The sequence below is a fragment of the Pinus tabuliformis genome, chromosome J (genome assembly GCF_031772625.1).
Source record: "Pinus tabuliformis cultivar Carrire ecotype Pingquan chromosome J, CPIR1, whole genome shotgun sequence".
In the NCBI taxonomy this organism is placed as follows: Eukaryota; Viridiplantae; Streptophyta; class Pinopsida; order Pinales; family Pinaceae; genus Pinus; species Pinus tabuliformis.
Window position 1 is genome coordinate 884,241,700 of NC_142295.1, and position 18,682 is coordinate 884,260,381.

The following is an 18,682-nucleotide window of genomic DNA, read 5'->3' on the forward strand; positions in this document are numbered from 1 at the left end:
AAGGGATACCCTATTCGTTGATATTATCACTTTGATATCATCAATAAATATTTTTGTTCTTAGTTGTTCGGAAGAAATCGTTCCATAATTTTACCATTGGTGAACACTCAATAGATGAAACTGTCGTATTATCAACTATTTCCCAACCTTAGTAAGAGGAGATTACCATGGATCCCTTAATTTATGATGCTTCCGTTATTGCTGCTGGATTATCTGTAGGGCTTGCTTCCATTGGACCTGGCGTTGGCCAGGGCACTGCTGCGGGCCAAGCGGTAGAATGTATTGTGAGACAACCAGAAGCAGAAGGTAAAATACGAGGTACCTTACTGCTAAGTTTATTTTTTATGGAAGCTTTAACTACATATTTTGGTTCCGGCATTTGAAATCTCACTACAGAAGGAGCCTTTTTCATGGTCACAGTCCCCGCTGTTATAATGAGGTAAGCTCGTCTAGGTCCAGATCTTGGTACTGGACCGTAACGATCGGAGTCGAATCGCGAATCTATTAATGAAGCGAATTTGATGAAACCACAATTAATACTATAAAGGAGCGTTCATAAACTGGAGAGTCTGGCCGAATTCGTTCGACATATCGTTTGGGGTAGTTTAAATATCTGGATTCAAAATTGTTTGATTGAGTAAAGGTAACTTCATAGGATTCATCATTGGCTTTATCTCATTTTGTACTTCCCTCCCCCACTCGGAAATTAAGGACCATTCCAATGTTCCTCTTCGCCACGCATGGACTGAACCAACGATGAAAATAAGCACGAGAATTGAAGCTCCTATAAATGAAGATATACCCTGATACTAGAACTCATAGCCCATAGAGAAAGGGAGACTGTTCCAACATCAAGAACAACATCCCCAAGGATGTCCCGAAGTTCCCCCACCAAACTGTAGTACGGAATCATCCCCAAAGATCTCGGTTAGAGCAGGCATATGCCAAACGTGAATACCGCCTGAAGCTACGGGCATAACACCTGGCATAGATACCCAATCTTGAGTGAAGTAAATACCATGACTTCGATCTTTTTCGATAAAATCATCACGCAGTAGATCAACAAACCCTAAAGTTACGTCTCGTTCCCCTTCAAGTTTGCCTACTACAATACCGGCGTGAATATGATCTCCACCGGACATACACAATGCTTTAGCCAGTACCCAGAAATGCATACCATGATTTATTTGTCTGTCAATAATTGCATGCATCGCACGGTGAATGTGAAGAAGTAGGCCGTTGTCTCAGCAATAATGAGCCAAAGAAGTATTTGCGATAAAACCTCCCATCAGGTAGTCATGCATAATGATAGGAACTCCAAATTCTCTTGCAAATACTACCCTTTTCATCATTTCTTCACATGTACCTGTAGTAGGATTCAAATAATGTCCCTTAATTTCAACGCTCTCAGCCTGAGCCTTATTAATTGCTTCCACACAAAAGACAAAACGATCTCTCCAGCGCATGAATGGTTGGGAATTTACGTTTTCATCATCCTTAGTAAAATCGAGTCCACCACGGAGACATTCGTAAACTGCTCTACCATAGTTTTTGGCTGATAGACCCAATTTTGGTTTGATAGTACATCCCAATAAAGGACGGCCATATTTGTTCAATTTATCTCTTTCAACATGGATACCATGAGGTGGACCCTGAAAAGTTTTGGAATAAGAAGGGGGAATCCGCAAATCTTCCAAACGTAGAGCCCGTAGGGCCTTGAATCCAAATACATTACCTACAATGGAAGTGAGCAAGTTAGTAACAGAACCTTCTTCGAAAAGGTCTAAGGGGTAAGCTACATTGGCAATAAATTGAGTCTCCTCTCCAGGAATGGGCTTGATGTCATAGCATCGCCCCTTGTAACGATCGAGACTAGTAAGTCCATCGGTCCAAACAGTGGTCCATGTACCGGTGGAATATTCGACAGCTACTGCTGCTCCTGCTTCTTCAGGTGGCACCCCGGGTTGAGGAGTTACTCGGAATGCTGCCAAGATATCTGTATCTTTGGTCTAATATTCAGGAGTATAATAAGTTAATCTATAATCTTTAACACCAGCTTTGAATCCGACACTAGCTTTAGTCTCTATTTTTGGTGACATAAGTCCCTCCTTTATTAATAATTATTTCTCGCAAGGACAAGGTCTGCTCAACATGGACCGAACGTAAACAATCAATTTTTACAGAAATATCCTACGAAAAGTCGTCCGTTATTGGGGTGATAGATACACTCTCATTGTATAATGTTCTTTATGTATGACGCAACCCAATCTTTGATCTTGAAGTTCTTCCTCCATGGATTGACCCGAGAACCTTTCAGTGGTTAAACTAGTTCATGAATGAAATCAAGGAACTGAATGGACCTTTGACTATAATGGTGCGAATTGTCCGAAAATACATATATAGATGTGCGTATGAAGAGAAGAGATAATGATCAATGAGAGAAAGGTCATGAATATCAAGTTTCATATTTTACAGATGATCTGGACATAATTTTGAAGTATTTTCGATTTTAGTTATGGATAAATTGGTTCTAGTTATAGATAAATCGAAGACTTCCTCATGATCGTTATTCATATCCATCTACCTACTTCATATTCCAAATATGGATGAATTTAAACTTTTCAATAAAGTTGGATTTTACCAAGGTGGTAACTTCCATTTATTATTTGCTGGTCTGATCGACCCAATATGGAACATATTTTTTTTTATTGATGATATTGGAAAAATCATATTTATATATTCTTCATGGAAATTATTTCCATTTTTGTATGAGAAAAAATCCTCTTGTTCTTGGGGTTTCCGCACGTGTAGAAAAAAATGTGGGATGTATTGCTCAAATCACTGGCCCAGTACTGGATGTCTCTTTTCCTCCAGGTAATATGCCTAATATTTACAATTCATTGATAGTTAAGGGTCAAGGTACAGCCGGTCAAGAAATTCAGGTTACTTGTGAGGTACAACAATTATTAGGAAATCATAAGGTTAGAGCTGTAGCTATGAGTGCTACAGATGGTTTGACGAGAGGAATGAGAGTGATTGACATGGGAGCTCCTCTAAGTGTTCCAGTTGGTGGAGCTACTCTCGGACGAATTTTCAATGTTCTTGGAGAACCTGTCGATAATTTGGGTCCTGTAGATGCTGGCATAACATCTCCTATTCATAGACCTGCTCCCGCCTTTACAGAGTTGGATACAAAATTATCCATCTTCGAAACAGGCATTAAAGTAGTAGATCTTTTGGCTCCTTACCGCCGTGGGGGAAAAATTGGTTTATTTGGAGGAGCTGGAGTGGGTAAAACAGTACTCATTATGGAGTTGATCAACAACATTGCTAAGGCTCATGGAGGGGTATCTGTATTTGGAGGAGTAGGAGAACGTACCCGTGAAGGGAATGATATTTACATGGAAATGAAAGAATCAGGAGTAATTGATGAACAAAAAATATCAGAATCGAAAGTGGCTCTGGTCTATGGTCAGATGAATGAACCACCGGGAGCTCGCATGAGAGTCGGTTTAACTGCTCTAACCATGGCCGAATATTTCCGAGATGTCAATGAGCAAGACGTACTATTATTTATTGATAACATCTTCCGTTTTGTCCAAGCGGGATCAGAGATATCCACCCTATTAGGCAGAATGCCTTCTGCCGTGGGTTATCAGCCAACTCTTAGCACGGAAATGGGTTCTTTGCAAGAGAGAATTACTTCCACAAAAAAGGGATCCATAACCTTGATTCAAGAAGTTTATGTACCTGCTGACGACTTGACCGACCCTGCTCCTGCTACGACATTTGCACATTCAGATGCTACTACCGTACTATCGAGAGGATTATCTGCGAAGGGTATCTATCCAGCAATGGATCCTTTAGATTCAACATTGACTATGCTCCAACCTTGGATCGTAGGCGAAGAACATTACTAAACTGCACAAGGGGTTAAGCAAACTTTACAATGGTATAAGGAACTTCAATACATTATAGCTATTCCTGGACTGGATGAATTATCGGAGGAAGATCGTTTAATCGTGGCAAGAGCAAGAAAAATTGAACGTTTCCTATCACAACCCTTTTTTGTAGCAGAGGTATTCACAGGTTCCCTGGGCAAATATGTGGGTCTCATGGAAACAATTAGAGGTTTTCAAATGATCCTTTTTGGAGAATTAAATGGTCTTATCGAACAGTCTTTTTATTTGGTGGGTAATATTGATGAAGATACCGCGAAGGCTATAAACTCCAACATGGAAAGTTAATTCTGAAAATGACCCTAAATCTTCTTGTACTGTCTCCTAATCGAGTCATTTGGGATTCAGAAGTTAAAGAAATAATTCTATCTACTAATAGTGGTCAAATTGGCGTATTACCCAATCATGCTTCACTTGTGGCAGCTATAGATATAGGAGTTATGAAAATACGTCTCAATGGGCAGTGGTCCACTATGGCTATGATGGGCGATTTCACCAAGATAGACAGTGATAGAATAACTATATTGGTAAATAATGTAGAGAGAGATGTTGACATCGATCCCCAAGAAGCCCAGGAAAATTTTCGAATAGCTAAAGCTAACTTAGCTCGAGCTGAAGGCAAAAGACAAGCAATTGAGGCTGATTTAGCTCTGAAAAGGGCTAGAACCCAATTAGAGGCTATCAATGCTAGCCCTCCCATCTCTAATTAACATTTTCTATAATGATCTGAAAAATGGATTCAATGTTCCGCCTCGATCCAAACACGTGGAGTAAAACTTATTAGATACCATTGAAAACTCGATGGCATCTAATAAGTTTACCTACTATTGGATTTGAACCAATGACTCTCGCCGTATGAAAGCGATACTCTAACCACTGAGTTAAGTGGGTCATTTATTCTCATAGGTAGAGTTGGATTTATAAACGATTCTAAATCGAAATCGAATTAAATGTATAGACAATGTATGTGTCCCTGGCACAGATCGAACTTATTGGAACGTATTGGATCATAGTATTGGATCATGAAATATCTACCTTGACATAAAGTGATCCATCTGGTTATTATAGTAGTGTATCACCAAGACTGGCAAGGAAGGGCTATAGCTCAGCAAGGTAGAGCACCTCGTTTACACGTGCGCCAATGGTTTTCGGGAGAGTTTATCGATTCGTCCGATCCATGAAATAGATTCTATGTGAAATAGTCTTACTCTATAAATTTGTTTCTCTGGGGAACAATAGCCTGACAAAGATTAAGTTCGATCTGATTCGAATTATGGATCTAATTGATATGGTCAATCCCAGCTCTGTTCAATGCCAGGCATAATGAGTATAATACGGGGACCTCAAAATAGATTCTTTTCGCTCTATGAACTTTTAGGTGTATGAAGTGTCATATTTTACTTTTGGAGCGATAGAAGAGACTCTATTTGAGTCAATCTATGCCCGAGCAAGGCAGACCTATGTCAAAAGAACCTTTTTAATAACATTGGGATTGCTTCCGAAGGGTAAGAATTTGGAGCACACGGAGCCATATTAGTATCTTACCGGAAAGAGGAGAATGGCAGACTAACCGATCTTTCCATCAGTTAATGAAAGAGCCCAATGCGAGAAAATGCATGTTGGGTTCTTGGAACAGTTCAAATTATTTTGATAATAAGAACTTTGATCTGTTCTACCGAAAAGGTCTACGGTTCAAGCCCGTATAGCCCTATACATTCCACTAAGTGATACTATTTATATATATCCCCTCATAGTCCGTCCCTATGACTTGGCCTTGAAAAGTCTTTCAGATCATATCAATCTCATGTCCTTATCTAGATCGATGGATGGGAACGTTGGACCAGAGCAGGCATATTAGTATTTTGGATACAATCTATACATACTATGATATAAACCTTTACTCCACCATTCATTTTGTTACACATGAACTCTTCCATCTTGGAGACATGGCTGAGCGGACCAAAGCGGGGGATTGCTAATCCGTAGTATGGATCATCCGTACCGAGGGTTCGAATCCCTCTCTCTCCGTTCATCCACTATTGATCTTGAAAACGAATAACCCCGAATCTTTCTACGGAACGGAAAAGGCCCATTAACCTAGAGACTTCCTATTTTGACCTTTTTTTTCATTTCATAGCACAAAATGATAAAGTTATCATTTTGACTGAGCATTTGAACTCAGTATTTTATTTCTTTCCCGTAGTGCAGTAAAGTATTACTGTTTATGGAACAGTAATAGCTCCACTCTTTAGTAGAAAAATGATATTTTTTCATCAAAAATTATATCTGACTTAGTCCATAAATTGCAAAGATATTGTTCATGAACGAATGGAAGGATTAGAATATCTCGTTTCTTTCCTCTTTTTTTATCAATATAAATGGGACCAATCCCTACATTGTGTATTGGTACATACAAACGATAAAATATCTTTGCCTCTCCCTGATATTATGTATGAAAAAAATTGTTTCAAACCTATTCCATCATTAGCAATGTCCAAGTGAATAGATGTTCACTTTCGAGATGATCCAGGTCTAGCTCGATAACATGATCTCTTCGATTCCAATGTGAGAAAGTTACATAGTGTCTACTTTTTGCAATAAAGGGGTGTTTGCATGGGTTTGCCTTGGTATCGCGTTCATACCGTCGTATTGAATGATCCTGGACGATTAATTTCTATACATATAATGCATACAACTCTAGTTGTTGGTTGGGCTGGTTCAATGACTCTGTACGAATTAGCAGTTTTTGATCCATTCGATCCTGTTCTTGATCCAATGTGGAGACAAGGTATGTTCGTTATACCTTTTATGACTCGTTTGGGAATAAAGGACTCATTGAGTGGATGGAACATCACCGGAGAAACTGTAATTAATCCCGGTATTTGGAGTTATGAAGGTGTGGACGGGGCACATATCATGTTTTCTGGCCTGTGCTTTTTGGCAGCTATCTGGCATTGGGTATATTGGGATCTGGACATATTCTGTGATGAACGTATGGGAAAACATTGTTTAGATTTGCCAAAAGTATTTGGAATTCATTTATTCCTCTCAGGAGTAGCTTGTTTCGGATTTGGAGCATTTCATGTAACGGGTTTGTATGGTCCTGGGATATGGGTGTCTGATCCTTATGGACTAACTGGAAAAATACAACCAATGGATCCAGCATGGGGAGCTGAAGGTTTTGATCCTTTTGTTCCAGGAGGAATAACTTCTCATCATATAGCAACAGGTATTTTGGGTATATTAGCAGGTCTATTCCATCTCAGTGTTCATCCTCCCCAACGTTTATACGTAGGATTACGCATGGGGAATATTGAAACGGTCCTATCCAACAGTATTGCTGCTGTGTTTTTTGCAGCTTTCATTGTTGCTGGGACCATGTGGTATGGCTCCGCAACTACTCTGGTCGAATTATCTGGTCCCACTTGTTACCAGTGGGATCAGGGATACTTCCAACAAGAAATAGATCGACGGGTTCGTGCCAGTCTGGCCGAAAATTTAAGCCTATCAGAAGCTTGGTCCAAAATTCCCTAGAAACTCACTTTTTATGATTACATTGGTACTAATCCAGCTAAGGGGGGGTTATTCAGAGTAGGTGCAATGGACAATGGAGATGGAATAGCTGTTGGTTGGTTAGGACACCCTATCTTCAAAGATAAGGAGGGAAATGAGCTTTTTGTACATCGTATGCCTACCTTTTTCGAAACGTTTCCAGTAGTTCTGGTGGACAAAGAAGGAATTGTGAAAGCCGATGTTCCTTTTAGGAGGGCAGAATCAAAGTAAAGTGTTGAACAAGTAGGTGTAACTATTGAGTTCTCTGGTGGTGGACTTGACAGGGTCAGTTTTGGTGATCCTGCTATAGTTAAAAAATACGCTAGACGTGCTCAATTAGGTGAAATTTTTGAATTAGATCGTGCTACTATAAAATCTGATGGTGTTTTTTGTGGTAGTCCAAGGGGTTGGTTTACTTTTGGACATGCTACATTTGCTCTCCTTTTCTTTTCTGTACACATTTGGCATGGTGCTAGGACCTTATTCATAGATGTTTTTGCTGGTATCGGATCTGGATGCTTGAATAGAATTTGGAGCATTCCAAAAACTGGGAGATCCAACTACTAAAAGACAAGTGGTATGATATTGCTCCTATCTCTTCTCTAATAAATATTAGTACGAAAGCTATCTCCATAATTGTAAATTATGATCAAATCAAATCTATGGAAGCATTGGTTTATACATTCCTATTGGTATCGACCCTAGGGGTAATCTTTTTCGCTATTTTCTTCCGAGAACCACCCAAACTTCCGACTAAAGGGGGAAAATAATTTTTCTTCTCCAAATCGTCATTCTTTCTCTCCCATCAAAGAAAGAATGACCTTCCCTATAGGGAAGGTCATTCTTTCAATTAGTCCTCGTGATCCTCAAAAGGATCCCTAAGTTGTTTAGAGGGTTTCCCAAAGGTGGTGTATAGGGCATAACCAGTAAAGCTTACAAGTAAACAAGATATGGAGATGGTGACTAAGGTTGCAGTTTCCATTATTAGGTGATCCCAATATCATGGTATGTTTACCACATAATAACAAAGTTAACAGATCTCAACCAATACAATAGTTTCTATGGCTACACAGACCATTGATGATACTTCCAAAACCACGCCAAAAGAAACCCTTGTAGGAACAACCTTAAAACCGCTTAATTCAGAATATGGTAAAGTAGCTCCTGGATGGGGAACTACTCCTCTTATGGGTTTTGCAATGGCTCTATTTGCAGTATTCCTATCTATTATCTTGGAGATTTATAATTCTTCCATTTTATTGGATGGGATTCCGGTTAGTTGGGGCTGAGGAACTCCAAAATTCACCTGGTGAGCTCTTGAAGAAAAAAAAGAACCGAGGGATTCAAACCCAGACCAAATAGTGGCTTTGAGTTTTTAGCTTATCTTGTTCCAATAGTTTTATCGTGTAATTGCTTTTCTCTAAGGATTTTTGGAATATGGGTGTGCGACTTGTTGAAATCAATCCATATTTATAGTACAGAAGACCGATCTATTATCTTCATCAAGATGGTCCTACCTCGTTGGATATTTCATTTCTAGAATATTGAATCTCTAGAGCACGAGGTCTATCATAGATATGTTCCGGAAGATCTGAACTATGGTTTGTACCTATCATTTCCTCGTCACCGGACTTCCAATAAAGAAATTAAAAGAGGTATTTCCTATAATAAATTGAAGGATCTATCCCCTCTCATAATTATGCTGATTGTGACCAAAGAATGATATAGTATGTGATTTCTCTTAGTTAGCATATTTCGTCGAATGAGCGAAAATGAAAAGGTTATTACCCAGAGAACCTTTGGGGATTTGATAAAATCATCGGGGTCTAATTGAAATCTGAGGTTTGGATTCATTCATCTATTGAGATCTCAACAAGATAATTCCTATAAATCGTCTATATTAGTTCTTTTCTAGGGAACTGATATCACACGAATAGGGTAAAAGATCGTTCAAAGGGCTTATAGTGATTTATCATAGGGATGAGCCGACTTGAAATTTTGGCACTATAGAGTCTTCTAATAGAAATGCTGGATTGTTTCGAATGATCTTCATTTCTCCAGCCGGTTAGGCAATGAACCCTCAGACCCATATGCAGAGGCAAAAGCAGGAGTCTCAGGAAGATAAGCTAGTTTTAGTCCAAGTGAATTAGAAAAGACATTAACGAGCAGATCGAGATGCCCCAACCTCTCCAATTGGCTATGCTACGAGTTTCATTCAGTAGCATCACCAGCATAGGTAGGGTAGGGTAGGGAGGTGGATATAAACTCCGAGAGTGAATTTAGTATGAACTCCGATAGGGAGTGAGTCCAATTTCAGAGAGTCAAGTTGTTCTTAATTCCGAAGAGCACTCCATTAACAAGCTAGAATTAATAAAATAACTTGGAAATTATGTTCATCCTGGGCACTGCGTATGGGGCGTGGAAAGTTTGGCAGCGAAACAACAAATGGTAATAAAAGTAGGCTGTTACACAGTCAGTTACTCAAGTCAGAGTAGTAGTTAGGTACCCCAGATAGGAAGTATAAGTAGCCGCAGCCCACCAGGACTCTCCCAGAGTGAGTAGTTCACTTGTTAAAGGCACTCGTTGGTAAAGATGTTCAAATTGCATGCAGCACACTTGTCCACTTTTTTCAAATTACATGCAACCTACTTGTCCATCAACTATACCTCTGCCATTAGTTGTTGCATTCCCCAGGTAGCTATACCTCTACCATCGGCTAAGAAAGTTGAGTGTCTAATTCAACCAGCAGCTACCCATGCCTCTGGATCTTCTACACTGCTTATTTACTCAAAGCCTGAGGGTAATGAGAGTTTTGAACTTCAGCATCTACAAATTTTAAAACCCATCAATAGCAGATCCAATTGCATATCCACCAACATCAGAAACAGGACCAGATTATTTACCAACTAGTATACCAGATAACCATCTATTAATGGTATCTCTGACACTATATGTTCCAAGCAGCGGTGTTTCGTTATTGTCTATTCCTACTACTTCTGATTTTGAAACAGGTGCTGGGTAGTGATCGATATTTGGAACCACCCACAGAAAAGGAAGGAGAGGATGCTAGGGTAGAGGGTAGCAGAGCATGGCGAGTATCAAAGGCAAGGGCTGCATGAGTAGGTGTCTAATAAGACATGTTGTTCCAGTCTGAAAGTCTAGTGTGCTATTGTGGTAAAGCAACAGGTCAGTATTTCCTTTCCTCGAGATCTGGTTTAAGTTCCATTTGTGGAATAATGCATCGTACATAATAGCAAGGAAGCACTTTTCTCTCTCTCAGTTCGGTATTGATTTTCTTTTTCAAATTATCAATGATAACGTAATCTGGGTCGAGAGATGAGACAACAATGATGAAACTTCTCCATAGATCGTCTGCATGAGCATACAATATGGTCTCATATGCCTGTGTAGCAGTGTTTTCAATGACCACTGATTCTTACAAGGATGCAATGACCACTGATTCTTACTAAGATGGCTGGCTTGCCTTGTTCTTTCCCTCGTGCTCTAGTGCAGTGCCCCCAGACTTTAGACTACGCATTCAGCTAATGGATGGGAGTAACTAGTGTAACCCTAGTTCAGGATTGATTGGTCATTTTACCAGCCAATCTCAGATATTGAATAGAAAAAGCAAATTGATCATAGTTTTTGAAACCTTAGCGAGTTGAAAGCGGGGTGTCTTCTGGCCAAGCCAAATAAGTCATTTCAGTAGGATGGGTCATATTCAGCTGGATAAGGTGCCATATAGAACTCATCATCTGATCAATCGAGAGTTGGATGTGAAAGCTTCATTAATAGAGGTAAATTTCCTATCCTAGTATTATACCCATTTGTTTCTAGCTGAAGCTGTTTTCTTAAACAAAAACCAGCAATTACCTTCATGTCTGTTTTTTTATTTTCGTTTTCATTGGAAACAATAAAATCAAGTTTGCATTAGCTAAGCTATAGAGTAAAAAATGAATGAAAAATTGCAAATAAATTTGTAAATTTATGGAAATTATTGGAATTCGCTGAAAATTGCTGAAATTTTGCGATTGAATCATAAGAAACAACTGTTGCATAAAAAAAGTCACTTGAATCACCCATTCCTTCCCTTCCACGTTGTTTATCCCTATCCGTTGCGGCTAACCCATATTCTAATTAGCTCTCTATGTGCCTGTTGATGGCCAACTCTTGCATTAGCGCCTCCCTTCTCTATGGATTATACGCAGTTATGTGTACCTTCAGTGGTTATATCAATGGTTGTTTTATACTTCTTTATACTATCAATACACATACATAGCTTTTTAGCTAGGTGCACAAGTTCTTGCTCATGTTACAGATTTCACAAAGGCACAGATCAAACAAAAGAACCATCATACGCTGCTTGGAAAAAAGAATTCTCATACTCCGCTATAGAGAGGCATTCCAAAACTTGTAGAGGCAGAGGTCGGACAGGTTGTTGCTCATGCTCCACTGTGCAGAAGCACATGTTCTTGCTCATGTTCCAAATTTCATAGAGGCACAGATTTTGCAGAGGCACAAATCAGAGAGAGCCCAAGAATGTTGAGTTTTGCTTCCCTTTCATTTTAAGAATGTTCAGTCTTGCTTGCCTTTCATTTTAAGGCAGGCAATTAAAGTCGGTTGCTCTCATGCAAAGGGAAATTTTGACACGGAAAGGTAGGCATGGTTTGACACGACCTGTCTCCATACTGTACTTTAATGTGAATTTCAACTTATACTAATACCCAATAGCGGTGGTTTATGTGCTAGCATTTAATTTTATCGACTAATGCTTACATTAGTTCACCAGTTTCAAAATGCCAAGCAACTAGCTAGTTTCAAAATATGTCGATCAAACATATATGATATGGTTTTGCCTCCCCGCCTCGGGAAGAGGCCAAATAAGACTCCGAAATAAAATGAAGTGTAAAATATGTAAAATATGACCTGTCCATTTAAAAACTTTGGGTAAAAACAGTTGAACTAATGCTAAGTTCGAAAATTTTGATTACTAGAGTCCCATGCCATTACCAGATGGCAGGGACTAATAAAGCGAAGGAGTAGGTGAAATATGTCTTAATTTAGAGATTTTATTTGGTTACATAATAGTGAGTAATTTTATTTCATATAGAATTATGAAAGGTAGAATTGTAATACCTTGGTTGTGATATTTTATATGTTTTGGATTGAATTTTAAATAATTGATATAATAATGACAGTGAAATCATATGAGTTTAGATAAAATATTTTTTTTAGTGTAAATGATGTAATTATATCATATAAATTTTCAATATATAATTCAAGGTCAAGGTTAAATTAGAGAAGGTATAGGAAAATATTTTCAATAAATATTAACTCCATATATCATGAGATGTAACTTCCATAGTACACTTAATATATGTAAATATATAATCGATAATTAATGTAAAAATCTTACCCTTAACTATTGGAGATCACAAGAGTAGCTTTGAGTTCACTCGAGAGAAAGAGGAAATGAAGTCCAACAAGTTAATAAGTAATCATAAGTTTCCTAATTTTCTTACTTTTACCTTCACGTCCTTGCAATGAACCTTATTAGAAAACCTCAACCACCAATCATTCAATGGAGGTGGTCATTGGTAGGGAAGTCCACCTTCCATAGTTACAAGGACATGGAGATTCAATATAAGAGATGAGGAGCATAAGAGACCCCATCCCTACAGGAGTTCAAACCATATATTTTTCCATGACCTCTCTGCTCATGAAAATTCCAATCTCGTTTACTTATTATGGTTCATTCCATGCACTTTGGCATATGGACTCATGGTTATTGTCAAGAAAACTTATTCATAATTTTCACTCATTCTTAGCTACCATTTGAAATTTTATTCACACTCACATGTTTCTAAGTTTTGGTGCTACATTTTCAAGATGGGATATATGATTTTAACCTATATATGACCACATAGAATCAAGAAATAGAAGATGATGAGCCTAATAAGAGAGAAGAATGGATGTAGAGGAAAACAGAGGATGGGTTTATGAGAAACCTTTCCTTTTCAATGTGAAATGCTACACATTGATTAATTTACATCTAAGATAAACTCTCTGAGTTTTTCCTAGGGTACACGAAAATTAGATTCTTTTTGGACATGCTAATGATCACTAGAGGGAATATAGTTCTTGAGGGTATATTAACTAGTTAAGAGAAGTATCTTCCTTTTATTATATTGAGAAATGGAGGGGAATGCTATCGTTTGGCTTACTAGATGGTTTGTTAGAGTGTTATATGATGAATTGATTCACTGAGTCTAAGATAAATTGAATTGGTAAGCGACATGACTACAATAGACTAGTTTCCTTTTCAATTGTGGCCTCATAGTCCATCTTTTGTGGAGGCGTATCTGTAGTGGATTAGATATGTTTAGGTGGAAGTTTTTTAGCTAATGGTGAATTTCCCTTGACTATATCGTTCAAAAGACAAGTGTTCTATATATGTATTTGAATTCCTAGTATAATATTTCTATTGATCTTATATTTTGTTTATTTTTGTACAAATTTGAGACAAGGAATTTGTTAATGAATGATGTTTTCCGGCTTAGATTTGTTGTAGTAGTTGTACGCATATTTCCATGGGATTAAAATAGCCTTAAGAGTTGTTTTTTATTTAAAATTTCATTGCACATTTTGGAATCAGATTGCTAAAGAGAAAGTGAGAGAGCAGTTTGTTGATTTTATGTGATGGCATGGCCATATGCCAAACACCATCATTATGTGGGGATCCTTTGAATATTTTAGGTTTTGAATTTGAAGTATGTTCTAAATTATAGGCTTGATTATCTTATGTTCTAAATTCTAGGCCTGATTATTTTCCAAATATAGGTCCTTCCTACTTCAATAGAGATTTAGTACTTCGAATGGGATCAAAGGATTTTTGTTCTACTTGAGGTGATGCCTTCAAAGTGGGTTTTTGTTTTTTTTCCTATGTTTGAAGAGATATTTTCAATGAAGCTTGGGGATTTCTCTTTAATTAATTCCAGTTATTTGAATTTGACTTCAAGTGGAACAAAGTTGAAATTTTACTTCAAAGTAAATATTAAAGGTAGACTATTCAACTTTTAAAAGTGGACCATTCAACTTTTTCTTTAGAAAACGATTGATGGATTTCTTGTTTGCATTGAATTAATATTTTAAATTGCACAATGGTAATTTTATTTTCAATAGCTTGATCTTCTAAAAGGGATTGATGGGAATTATTTAAAATTTCCCAATTGCCTTTTCCTTCACATCAAGATGCTCTTTTGAAAGCTCTTGATGGAATCTTTTAAAAGGGATTGATGGGAATTATTTAAAATAACGAAATGGCCTTTTCCTTTGCATCAAGATGATACTTTGAAGATGCTTGATACAATATTTTGAAATGGCCCTATGACAATTTTTTCTGGATTCGGCCGATCATCTAAAAGTTCTTCATGGGAATCATTTGAAATGTCTTTGCCATATTTTCCTTTGCATTGGGATGATATTTTTAAAATGTTGGACGTGAATCATTCAAAATGGAATAATGTCATTTTTCTTCTCATTAAGTTGACATTTTGAAAATTTCAAATGGCCATTATTCAAAGTGGCCTAATAGCTTTCTAATTTGCATTATGACAATTATTAAAAATCACCCAATAACCTTTATTTGAAATGGCACCATGGTACTTACCTTGTCATTGGGTTGATATTTTAAAAGCACCTAGAGAGCATTATTTTAAGTGAGCTAATGGCTTATTATTTATATTAGGAAAATATTTTGAAAGCACCTAATGGGAATCATCCAAGTTTACCCATAAATTAAGAAAATCGACAGGAAATAGAAAAAAAAGGAAACCACACATAAAATAGAGGACAAATACTCATGGGGAACAAACTTCATAGGAGATGAGCGGGGACTGCGAAGATAATTCCTTAAGTTCCAAGGAAGAATAAGTTGAGATTTCCCATATTTAGGCACCCAAAAACTTGTACGATAATCATGTACATGTGTGGAAATTGACTCTATAGGAAGGCAATGCATATGAAAAGGTGAAAGAAGCAACATAATGGAAAGATGCGGAGGAAGACAATGAAAGGATAGAATCAAAACAAAAGAAACAAATAGAGGTTGGGAGTGAGCAAACCTAAGTAATAATATAAATGCCAATGCTATGATGGTAGTTTATCGTTGGGAATTCTCAATAATAGGGAAATTTGACATAATTATGTTGATGTTTGAGGGTAAAACTATTAATTTTTCTTATTGGAAAAATAAACCATGAAGTACAACACCTATATGACGAAATACAAGGCATGTAAACAATCATCAAAGCTATAGGACCAATGCTATAGTATCCTAGTAAAGAAAAATCTAAAAGTAGTTGCAGACATGTGTAGAAATAGTGTTTGGACTATTAATAGAAAATATCAAAGTTGTAGTCTAAAAATAAGAAAATTGAGGCACGATTAAATAAATTTTGTAGTATAAAATAAGAAAAATGAGTCATGATTAAAGAAATTGAAAGTAGTATCCAGGAATGCCCTATGTAGACCTAGAACATTATTGTTGGTGATACTAATTGAGAAAGGAATGTTGGTATGAACCAAGAAATAGTGTCTAATATGCAATAAACAAATAAGACAATGTTGATGCATCAAAAAAATCTAGGAAATAGGGCAATATAATTATGTATTACTCGGCATGCACAATCATATCACTCTCACTAATTTTCAAGAAAGATATTAGTATTAGCATATGAGTTTGGATGGAAAACTGAGATTAGATTACAAATAACCATTGAAATATCTAAGACTTGAAATATTGTTTTGGAGCTTCACCGTAAGGTTTAAAAAAAAAAAAACTAATAAGTACAGAGTGAATAGTTTTAAAAAGAAAGATGAATTGAGCCATATTAGAACATTGAGATTGGGATATAATAAGTTGATTATGGAAATTTTATTATATTATGTTTCTACTTTTTATTCATGCATAGGAGCTATGTTATGCACTTTCAAGAGATGGGATGTTTAAGATTGTTCAATCAAATAGTTCATAAGGAAAATAAAACATTATTCTTAGTTTTGCAAGGTGACTTTTTATTTGATGTAGTATGTGTTAATAAAGAGATATAGTCATGGCTGAAAACATTTACCTTTATTATTTACCTTTATTAGAGAGGGTTATCAACTTTTTTATTATTATTAAATATGATCTTGAACAAATGGACATGAAGTGAGACACCACATTTTGATAGTTGAGAACTTAGCACTAAAGGAATTATATGACAAAGTTCATGCATGTTGAATATAGTAACTAGAATGCAAATGTTAAATGAATATATGTGTAGGTAGGAGGACGCTAGGGATTAATCAATAGTAACCAACATCTGTTCTAACCAATTGGATATAACACTTTTGATAAAGCAAGCTGGTGGCTACTAAGTAGTCTAGGTTGTGAATATTGTTGGATATAAACATTTCGTAAAACAACTAAATGAAGAAATATAAGCCATGAAAACAATCATCAAAGCTATAGTCACCTAGTAAAGAAAAAGATAAAACTAGCAAGAGCCATGTGTAAAACTATTATTTGACCTACTAACATAAAATATCAAAGTTGTAGCCTAAAAATAAGAAAATTGAGACATGATTAAAGGAATTTTGTAGTGTAAAAGGTGTGTAAAAATAAGAAAAATGAACCATGATTAAAGGAATTGAAAGTAGTATCCAAAAATACCCTATGTAGACCTATAAAAATATTGTTGGAAATACTAATTGAGCAAGGAATATTGGTATAAAATAAACCAAGGATTAGTTTCTAATATGAAATAAACAAATAAAACAAGATTGATGCAACAGAAAAATATAGGAAATATGTTGCAATATAATTATGTACTAGATCAAGCTTACTAATTTTCAAGAGACATCTCAATATTAACATGGATGGAACATTAAGAATATATTACAAACAACCACTGAGGTATTAACATGGATGGAACATTGATTTTATATTACAAACAAGCATTGAAATATCTCAGAAATATCTAAGAATTGAAATGTGGTTTTGGAGCTTCACCATAAAGTTTCAAAAATAAGAAAAACCAATAAGTACACCATGAATAGTATTGAAAAGAACGATGAATTGAGCATATTGGAACATTGAGATTGGGATATAGTAAGTTGATTATGGAAATTGTATTATAGTATGTTTCTACATTGTATTCACGCATAGGAGCTACGCTATTCACTTTCAAGAAATGGTATTATTAAGATCGTTCAATCAATTAGTTCATAATTAAAATGAAACATTCTCTTAGTTAGGTAAGGTGACTTGTTATTTGATATAGTATGGGTTGATAAAGAGATATATTGATGGATAAAAAAATTTACCTTTATTAGAGAGGGTTATGAATTTTTATTTATTAAAGATGACCCTGAGGAGCTCGAGGTGAAGCGAGACACCACAATTTGATAGTGGATAACTTAGCACTAAAAGAACAAGGGAAGCTGCGAGGCAGCAAGTCCCTGCATCAAGTTAAAACTAGTTACTAGTTGGTCATTATTTATATACGTAATTACGCTTTAAAGTCCTAAAAGAGTGCTCAGTAATAAAGATGGTCAAATAAAGGTATGATGGGCCTGCCTTTCATTGCAGACGTAAAATATTGTGAACATAAATTATTCCAACCAAGTCTAAAGAGGTAAGATATTTGTTCATGATACAACTCCAACACCTCCACATATGTAACCTTCAGCTGAGCAAGATAAGCGAGCCAACACCTTGACATTGCAAACAACCGTAAGAAGTCAAACAGTTCATATATCTCATGTGGGTTTTTCCATTTGTCAAGATAGTCCTGCATTGTCGTGAGTTAGGTATAGGTTTCCTCATCAATAACTACGAGATTTTGGTCCGCTGCTTTATCAGTAGATACAATTACATCATCGTGGCAATGTGTAGACAGACACAGTCGATTGTTAGTTTAATATACCATGGGAAAGTCAATACACCATGGGAATCTCACGAGATGCTACTATTCATGCGTCCATTAACAAATTGAATGTGCGGTAGATCACTGAATCAGAAAGTCCAACCCCAGCTTCAAACTTCATTTAGCATAAAATCAAATAATGAATGAAGTAAGAACTACAATTTTTGCATATATATATGTTTTTATAATTGGGATGCACAA